This window comes from Saccopteryx leptura, chromosome 8 (assembly GCF_036850995.1).
Source record: "Saccopteryx leptura isolate mSacLep1 chromosome 8, mSacLep1_pri_phased_curated, whole genome shotgun sequence".
Classification (NCBI taxonomy): domain Eukaryota; kingdom Metazoa; phylum Chordata; class Mammalia; order Chiroptera; family Emballonuridae; genus Saccopteryx; species Saccopteryx leptura.
Window position 1 is genome coordinate 6,763,283 of NC_089510.1, and position 8,234 is coordinate 6,771,516.

The 8,234-nt window shown below is 46.6% G+C and overlaps 1 pseudogene; it reads left to right on the top strand.

The window, feature by feature from the left end:
- Window positions 1-4,072: 4,072 nt before the first annotated feature.
- LOC136379766 (elongin-B pseudogene) lies at window positions 4,073-4,477 on the top strand (annotated as a pseudogene).
- Window positions 4,478-8,234: the final 3,757 nt, after the last annotated feature.

Here is an 8,234-nt window from a genome sequence, read left to right on the forward strand (position 1 = left end):
CACAAGAGAGAAGTTTTTGGGAGACTGTGGTGATGGCCACATGATGGTATGTATTTGTCAAAACTCAGTGAATTACATAATTTTATTATTTTTTTTTTTTTTTGTATTTTTCTGAAGCTGGAAACGGGGAGAGACAGTCAGACAGACTCCCGCATGCGCCCGACCGGGATCCACCCGGCACGCCCACCAGGGGCGACGCTCTGCCCACCAGGGGGCGATGCTCTGCCCCTCCGGGGCGTCGCTCTGCCGCGACCAGAGCCACTCTAGCACCTGGGGCAGAGGCCAAGAAGCCATCCCCAGCGCCCGGGCCATCTTTGCTCCAATGGAGCCTTGGCTGTGGGAGGGGAAGAGAGAGACAGAGAGGAAGGAGGGGGGGTGGAGAAGCAAATGGGCGCTTCTCCTATGTGCCCTGGCCGGGAATTGAACCCGGGTCCTCCGCACGCCAGGCTGACGCTCTACCACTGAGCCAACCGGCCAGGGCCAAATTACATAATTTTAAAAAAGTCAATTATATTGCGCACAAGTTATGCCACAGTGAAGCTGATTTTAAAGAAAAGGTAACTGGGAAAGGGATTCTCTTAATTTTTCAATGTATTACTAAGCGTTGTTTAAAGAAACTAGAGATCTACATCAAGGAAAAGACATCCCATGGTCGTGGGTCAGAAAGCGAGCTAATTCAAGTGATCTAACCCACCAACTGAGGGATCACGAATATAGTAACTAACATCTGAAAGGTGAAATATATTTGAAATATTCAGAATTAGAAACTCTGGACAATTTTATCCTTCCTCTTTGGCCACTATCATGTTGTTGTAATGTAGAATAAATAATAACAGTAAGGTTAGCCATGGCCGGATAGCTTGGTTGGTTAGACTCAGAGCATCGTCCCGAAGCATAGAGAGAGGTTGCTGGTTCAATCCCCAATCAGAGCACATACAGGTACAGATCAATGTTTCTCTCTCTCTCTCTATCCCTTCTTCTCTCACTAGAATCAATCAATAATTTTTTTAAGTAAGATTGAAAAATCAAGCAATTACCTTCTTTTCAAGATGTTAAACTAATTACAGAAGGTTATTCCCATGCCTGGATCAGTAACCCAGCCTCTCTAATTTACGAAATCTTCATTTTACTGATGAACCACTACAAAAACCTCCAGTCACCCAAATTGAGCTGAAATTTTATTTTCCATGTTCTACTCCCACTAGAAACCTCTTCTCATTTAATTATTTACTAATTAATTCCACATCCCTTCCCCACTGCCCAAGGTTCCCAAGCAACCTCATCAATAAGTCAGGCCTGGGTAATAATAATGAGGTAAAAAGTTAAAGCACAAGTAAACAGAGTCTAAAAGCTATAGCCCCCTAAATGGAGAAATTTCATCCTGATAGGCAACTCAAAATGTCTAAAATATAAAGAAAGAATTAAATATTAAGGAGACACACCCTTCCTGATACCAAAGCCAATATAAAAAATTTCCCACGGAGGCTTCAAAAGAAGAAACTGTGCGATATCACAAGTATCTTCAACTGCTCATAGGAAAAGACACAGCAGTGAGTCTTCTGTGGCAGCCTTAAAGCCCCAGAAAAAGCCAACAGCATAATGCCACTCTAGGGAGAGGAACATGGTAGCTGGGGGGGGGGGGGGGACGGTGGTATCCCTCCCCTGCGGGGGATAACTTGGCACTGTACAGATGTTCTTTTGCAGCTTTTGAGTCGTACACCCTACACACACTGTCACACAGTGGTCGTGTATAGACTGGGGAGGCAAGCTATCTGGTTCAGTTTCCAGCTCCACCAATTACCGACTGTATAATGTTGAGCAAGCTCCAGACCTCACCTTTGAAGTCAGGATGAGGATGATCTGCCTCATGAGGTTATTGGGAAGGATCAGTGATGTAATGTGTATAAGCAGCTTAGCATCGGGTAAGTGTTAGCTATTATTAATGACAATGCCGAAGTGCGGTTTTGCAAAGGTGTCCTGCAATGGGACAAAACAAGGCTGTTCCGTGTAAAAACCTCAATGATAATCAGAGTTCCGTCAAGAATATCAATTTACCAGGTTTGATTCCCAGCCAGGGCACACAGGAGAACTGCCCATCTGCTTCTCCATCCTTCCCCTCTCCTTTCTCTCTATCTATCTCTTCCCCTCCTGCAGTCAAGGCTCCATTGGAGCAAAGTTGGCCCGGGTGCTGGGGATGGCTCCTTGGCCTCTGCCTCAGGTGCTAGAATGGCTCTGGCCACAACAGAGCAACACCCCAGACGGGCAGAGCATCTCCCCCTCGTGGGCATGCCAGGTGGATCCTGGTCAGGCACATGTGGAAGTCTGTCTCTCTGCCTCCCCACTTCTAACTTCAGAAAAAAATTTTTATAAAGAATATAAATTTAGATTATCTAGCAAATATGAAAATCAGCTGCCTTGCATATGGTGTTTATGCAGCTAACAAACCTAATTTGTTTGAGTTTTATATCTTTTAACGGGCAGTGTACTACTGAACACTCTTTAAAGAAATTAGAGATCTACATCGATGAGAAAACATCCCATGTTCGTGGGTCAGAAAGCTTCAGTTGTTGTCAATACTCCCCAAATGGATATACAAATTCACCTCAGTCCTTGCCCAAATTCCAGCTTCCTTTACTGCAGAAATTAATAAACTGGTCTTAAAGTTCCTCTGGAAATGCAAAGGGTCCAAAATAACCAAAACAATCTTGGAAAAAAAAATACCAAAAATGAAGGACACATACTTCCCAATTCCAAACTTGCTACCAAGTTGCAGAAGTCAAGATATTAGGGAACTAGCTTTAGGATATATAATACATACATATATATCAATGAGAGAGAATTCTGAGTCCAGACATAAAACTGTTACATTCATAGTCAAGGGATTTTCAGCAAAGATGCCAGGACCATTCAGTGGGCAGGCCCTGGTCTCTTCAACAAAGGGTGCTAGGACAACTGAAAAAGCAGGAAGCTGGAGCTCTACTTCACACCGCACACAAAGAGTCAACTCAAAACGGATTATAGATTTAAATGTAAGAGCCTAAACTACGGTGTGTCTGTAAAATCATGGTGCACTTCTGACTGGTCACAGGAAAGCAACAAAAGATGATAGAAATGTGAAATCTGCACCAAATAAAAGGAAAACCCTCCCAGTTTCTGTAGGATGAGGTGGCAGCATGTGCGCATGCGCAGATGATGATGTAACACCGTGTATACAGCGGAGCAGCCCACGGCCATGCCAGTCGAGATGTGGACGGTACAGAGGAAAGTTCAGTGTGTTCTGTGGCTCGCTAAATTCAAATCCGTGACCAAAGTGCAACGTGAATATCGGCGCGTTTATAACGAAGCATCACCACATAGGAATAACATTACTGGGTGGGATAGGCAGTTGAAGGAAACCGGAAGTTTGGTGGAGAAACCCCGTTCTGGTAGGCCATCAGTCAGTGATGAGTCTGTAGAGGCTATACGGGATAGCTACCTAAGGAGCCCTAAAAAATCTGTGCGTGAGCCCACATCGAACTGCACTGAATAGGTATGAAACTGGGAGAGTTTTCCTTTTCTTTGGTGCAAATTTCACATTTCTATCGTCTTGTGTTGCTTTTCTGTGACCGGTCAAAAGTGCACCATGACTTTATGGACACACTGTATAAGTCTCTTAGGAGAAAACATGGAGGTGAATTTTCAAGACCCTGGGTTCGGCAGTGGTTTCTTCAATATGACAACAAAAGAAAAATAAATAAACCAGACAAGGTAGAACTTTAAAAGTTCGAAGCTGAAAAAGAAAATACTATCAAGCAAGTGTCAAGTCAACCCACAGAATGGGAGGATGCATTTGCAAATCACATCTATATGCATGTCAGATGTATCTGATAAAGGGCTTATATCCAGAATTTATGAAGAATTCTTACAACTCAATAATTAAAAACCAACTCAATTTTAAACAGTGAGTAAAGGGTTTGAATACACATTTCTCCAAAGAAGATATTCAAATGGCCAATAAATGAGCACATGAGAGGATGTTCAACATCACTTGTCATTAGGAAAACGCAAATCAAAGCCCCAGTAAGAGGCGCCGGCGCGTCGGTGGGAGAGGCAGCCGCTGAGACGGACGTGCTCCTAATGACCCGACGCCACAGGACCACCATTTTCACGGACGCCAAGGAGTCGAGCACCCTGTTCGAGCTGACGCGCATCATCGAGAACATCCTCAAGCAGCCGCCCCACAAACAGCGACTGTACAAGGATGACCAACTTCTGGATGACGGCAAGACACTGGGCGAGCGTGGCTTCACCAGTCAAACAGCGCGGCCGCAGGCCCCAGCCACTGTGGGGCTGGCCTTCCGGGCAGATGATGCATTTGAAGCCCTGCGCGTTGAGCCCTCCTCTAGCCCTCCGGAGTTGCCTGAGGTGATGAAGCCGCAGGACTCAGGAAGCAGCGCCAATGAGCAAGCAGTGCAGTGAGAGAGCCTGGGGCCCACCTCCCCCCCCCCTCGTGCCCCACCCCCCCAATAGAAGATCTGGGTGTCTGCCTGGTTGCCGCCCCTCTCTGCGCACCCTCTCCTGGTTGCCGCCCCTCTCTGCGCACCCTCTCCTGGTTGCTGCCTCTCTCTGCACACCCTCTGCGCACCCTCTCCTGGTTGCCGCCTCTCTCTGCGCACCCTCTCCTGGTTGCCGCCTCTCTCTGCGCACCCTCTCCTGGTTGCCGCCTCTCTCTGCGCACCCTCTCCTGGTTGCCGCCTCTCTCTGCGCACCCTCTCCTGGTTGCCGCCTCTCTCTGCGCACCCTCTCCTGGTTGCCGCCTCTCTCTGCGCACCCTCTCCTGGTTGCCGCCTCTCTCTGCGCACCCTCTCCTGGTTGCCGCCTCTCTCTGCGCACCCTCTCCTGGTTGCCGCCTCTCTCTGCGCACCCTCTCCTGGTTGCCGCCTCTCTCTGCGCACCCTCTCCTGGTTGCCGCCTCTCTCTGCGCACCCTCTCCTGACTCCAGGCACCACCCTCACCTGGATGGGGTTCCTTCCCTGTGAGGCTCTTTAGTCTCTCCTCTTGCTAGGCTGCTGGTCCCCAGGCTCTCTGGGCCTAGCAGTCCACCCCCAGCCTGGCCTGCCCCTCAAAGGCCACGGGCAGAGAACTGGGCAGAACTCAGAGCCCCAGGCCGGTCTTCTCAATCTGCTCCAGTCTGGGGACAAAAGGTTTAAGGCTTTGTTCATTCAGTCCTTGCTCTCCCTCCCCCCATCTTCTACCCTAGCACTCTGGCCCCAGGCATGGCTCTCAGAGGCCCAGAGCAAAAGTGGAATACCATAGAACCAGTGTGTGGCTTTTGAGTGGTTTCTATGTGGGGCTTATAGCTCCTGGGTTGCAATCAATAGAAGGGACAGCTCTTCTCCTTGCTCCTCTCTACCCCAAATAAACAGTCTCTACAACCCCCCCCCCAAAAAAAAGCCACAGTAAGATATCACACCGACCCATTAGGATGGATAGTACGGAAAGAAAAACAAGTACAGGTCTTGGCTAAGAGGTGAGGGAATTGGAGTTCTCCTGCTAGTGGGAATGCAGAATGATCAGACACCTTGAAAGGCAGTCTGCCTGCCAGTTCTTGAAATGTGACACATAGAGTAACCCTATGATCTAGCAGATCCATTCTCGGCATCCATATCAGGAGGAAGAAAGGTATATATCCACATAAAAACTTGAACACAGATGTTCACTGCAGTATTATTCGCAACAGCTAAAAAGCAGAAACTACCCAAATATCTACTAACATGTTTATTCATGAAACGGATAACCAAAATGTCATCTCTCTGTCTACTGTAATGAAATGTTATCTGGCAATAAAAAAAAGAGTGAAATACCGATACATGCCACAGCAAGAAGGAGCATGAAAGTGTTACGGAAAGAAGCCAAGCACGAAAGACCACCCATAGGCCAACCTCTAAAGACAAAGAGTAGATGAGGAGTCAGTGAGCGCTGAGAGAAAGGAGAGGAGGAGGAGGTGCATAGCTTTCTTTGGGGGTGATGAAAATGATAAACTTAGGTCGGGGTGATCCTTGCACACCTCTGTGGACATACACAAGACCACTTCATTGTTTACTTTAAAAGGATGCCTTTTATGGTATGTCAATTATATCTCAATAAGTATTCTTTAAGGTAATGTCACTCGTCCCCAGGTCCCTGCAATTTGTGGAGGTTGAAACTCCAGCTCTCAGGACTGAAGTGGGAGCTACTTCAGGCCTCCAAGGATAATATCCCTCGAAACTAAGCTTCTGATCAGAATTGGACAAGGTTGTGATCACGGGGAACAATTATGGGTACAGAGTTTGTCTGTTATCTATTAAGGGTAAAATTTTGAGCCCTTAGTTAACTAGTTAGTTCCTGTGTCTGGCCAGATGTGATCTATCTGTTTCAGGAACTGTCCGTGGGAACTGTTCCCGTCTCAGGCCAGCAGCTGGTCCTCTGCTCTGGAATATTTTTCCAGGTCAGTTGCTTCCACAGTCAATTAGTGTGTGTGTTCAGTGGAATGCAAACTGATTTCAGCATTATCTTAAACAAAACATAATTAGGAAGGTAAGAATCCTGCCAAAAAATTACATAATGCATTCCAAATCCAATTAAGAACAAATTTCAGACCAACCATGCTGAATATACACATTTAGCACAGGGTTAAAGGGTTGACAGATAGGCATACTCACATAGAATAGAGCTTTTCTTTTCTTTTTTTTAATGTAAATCTATCCTTTAGGATTCATAAATTCTGACAGTTCAAATTTCATGGGGGGGGGGGGCGGGGGCTGGGGCTGGGAATTAACCTGGCCCTGGCCAGTGGCTCAGCGGCTAGAGAGTCGGCCTGGCGTTTGGACACGTCGGGTTCAATCCCCAGTCAGGGCCCACAGGAGAAACGGCCCTCGGCTTCTCTCTCCCTTCTCCCCCTCTTCCCCTCCCACAGCCACTGGTTCGATTGGTTCGAGCGTGGCCTGGGTGCAGAGGTAGTTCAGTTGGTCTAAACACTGTCAGCCTCGGGTGCTAAAATAGCTCAATACTTGAGCATCAACCCCAGATGAGGTTGGGGGGGGGGGTGCCAGGTGGATCCCGGTTGGGGCACATGCGGGAGTCTGCCTCACTATCTTCCCTCCTCTCACCTAAAAAACAAAAAAGAAGATTAACCAGTTAAAGCGTCAACGTTTGTCTCACTACGACATGCATGTCTACTGCCCGTCCACTGCCTTCAAGCCCGAAAATCCAGAACGCCTTGCAATGCAATGTTGGTCCACAGCCTAGACGTCACCCGTGAGATCCACCCCCCAAATCTGCATTTTAACAAGCTCCCCAGGCAATCTGTGTGCACATACAATTTTCAGAAGCCGGGCTCTCTTAACACAGCTGAAGCTCACTGCAGGGCAGCCTTAGGAAAACTGAGCAGCGGGTCACTATCGGTAACGTTGATTAAGGTAACAGGTAAGGATGATTCCTAGGTGTGTCGATAAAACAACTGGGTGGGAGGTGTGTCACTCAGGCAGGGAATATGAAAGGAAGGCGATGAATAAGAAAAGTGGTAATATGAAGAATATGGGGAATTATTCAGATTTTGGCAACTTGTGTATACTAGAACAATTATTACCTGGAACTCTGAAATCAAGACAATTTTTCTAATTTAGAGTAAAATGTTTTCATTTCTGTTTCTGAAAGCAACACAATTCACTTTTAATATGAACCTTTTGTAATATATCTTCATTAATACACTGATTCTTTTTTGCATTTACATGATAAATATCTCAGATCTGCCCTTACCGGTGGTATTGGTAAATTCTAAGTAAAAACCAAGTTGAATGTATATTTTAGCAAAAAAAAAAAAAGTCTAGTGAAAGCAGTAAAATGCCTGGTTGTACAACAGCTACATGCCAACAACACAAGTATCCCAGTAAGAATAATACTGCGCAGCCGATGGTTACAATGACTTCCTCCTGGTAAAAACAATATACTTTAAAGTTATTTGAAATTACTTTCTGTTAGGAAGCTGTAGGCTGCAAGTTTTCATGTTTCTTTGGTTCCCAGACATCCATAAAATTTTTCGTCTGGTTATGGGTTAATGAAAAATGAAGATATTGCCTGACCAGGCGGTGGTGCAGTGGATAGAGCATCGTACTGGGATGCGGAGGACCCAGGTTCAAGACCCCGAGGTCACCAACTTGAGTGCGGGCTCATCTGGCTTGAACAAGGCTTGCCAGCTTGAGCCCAAGGTCACTGGC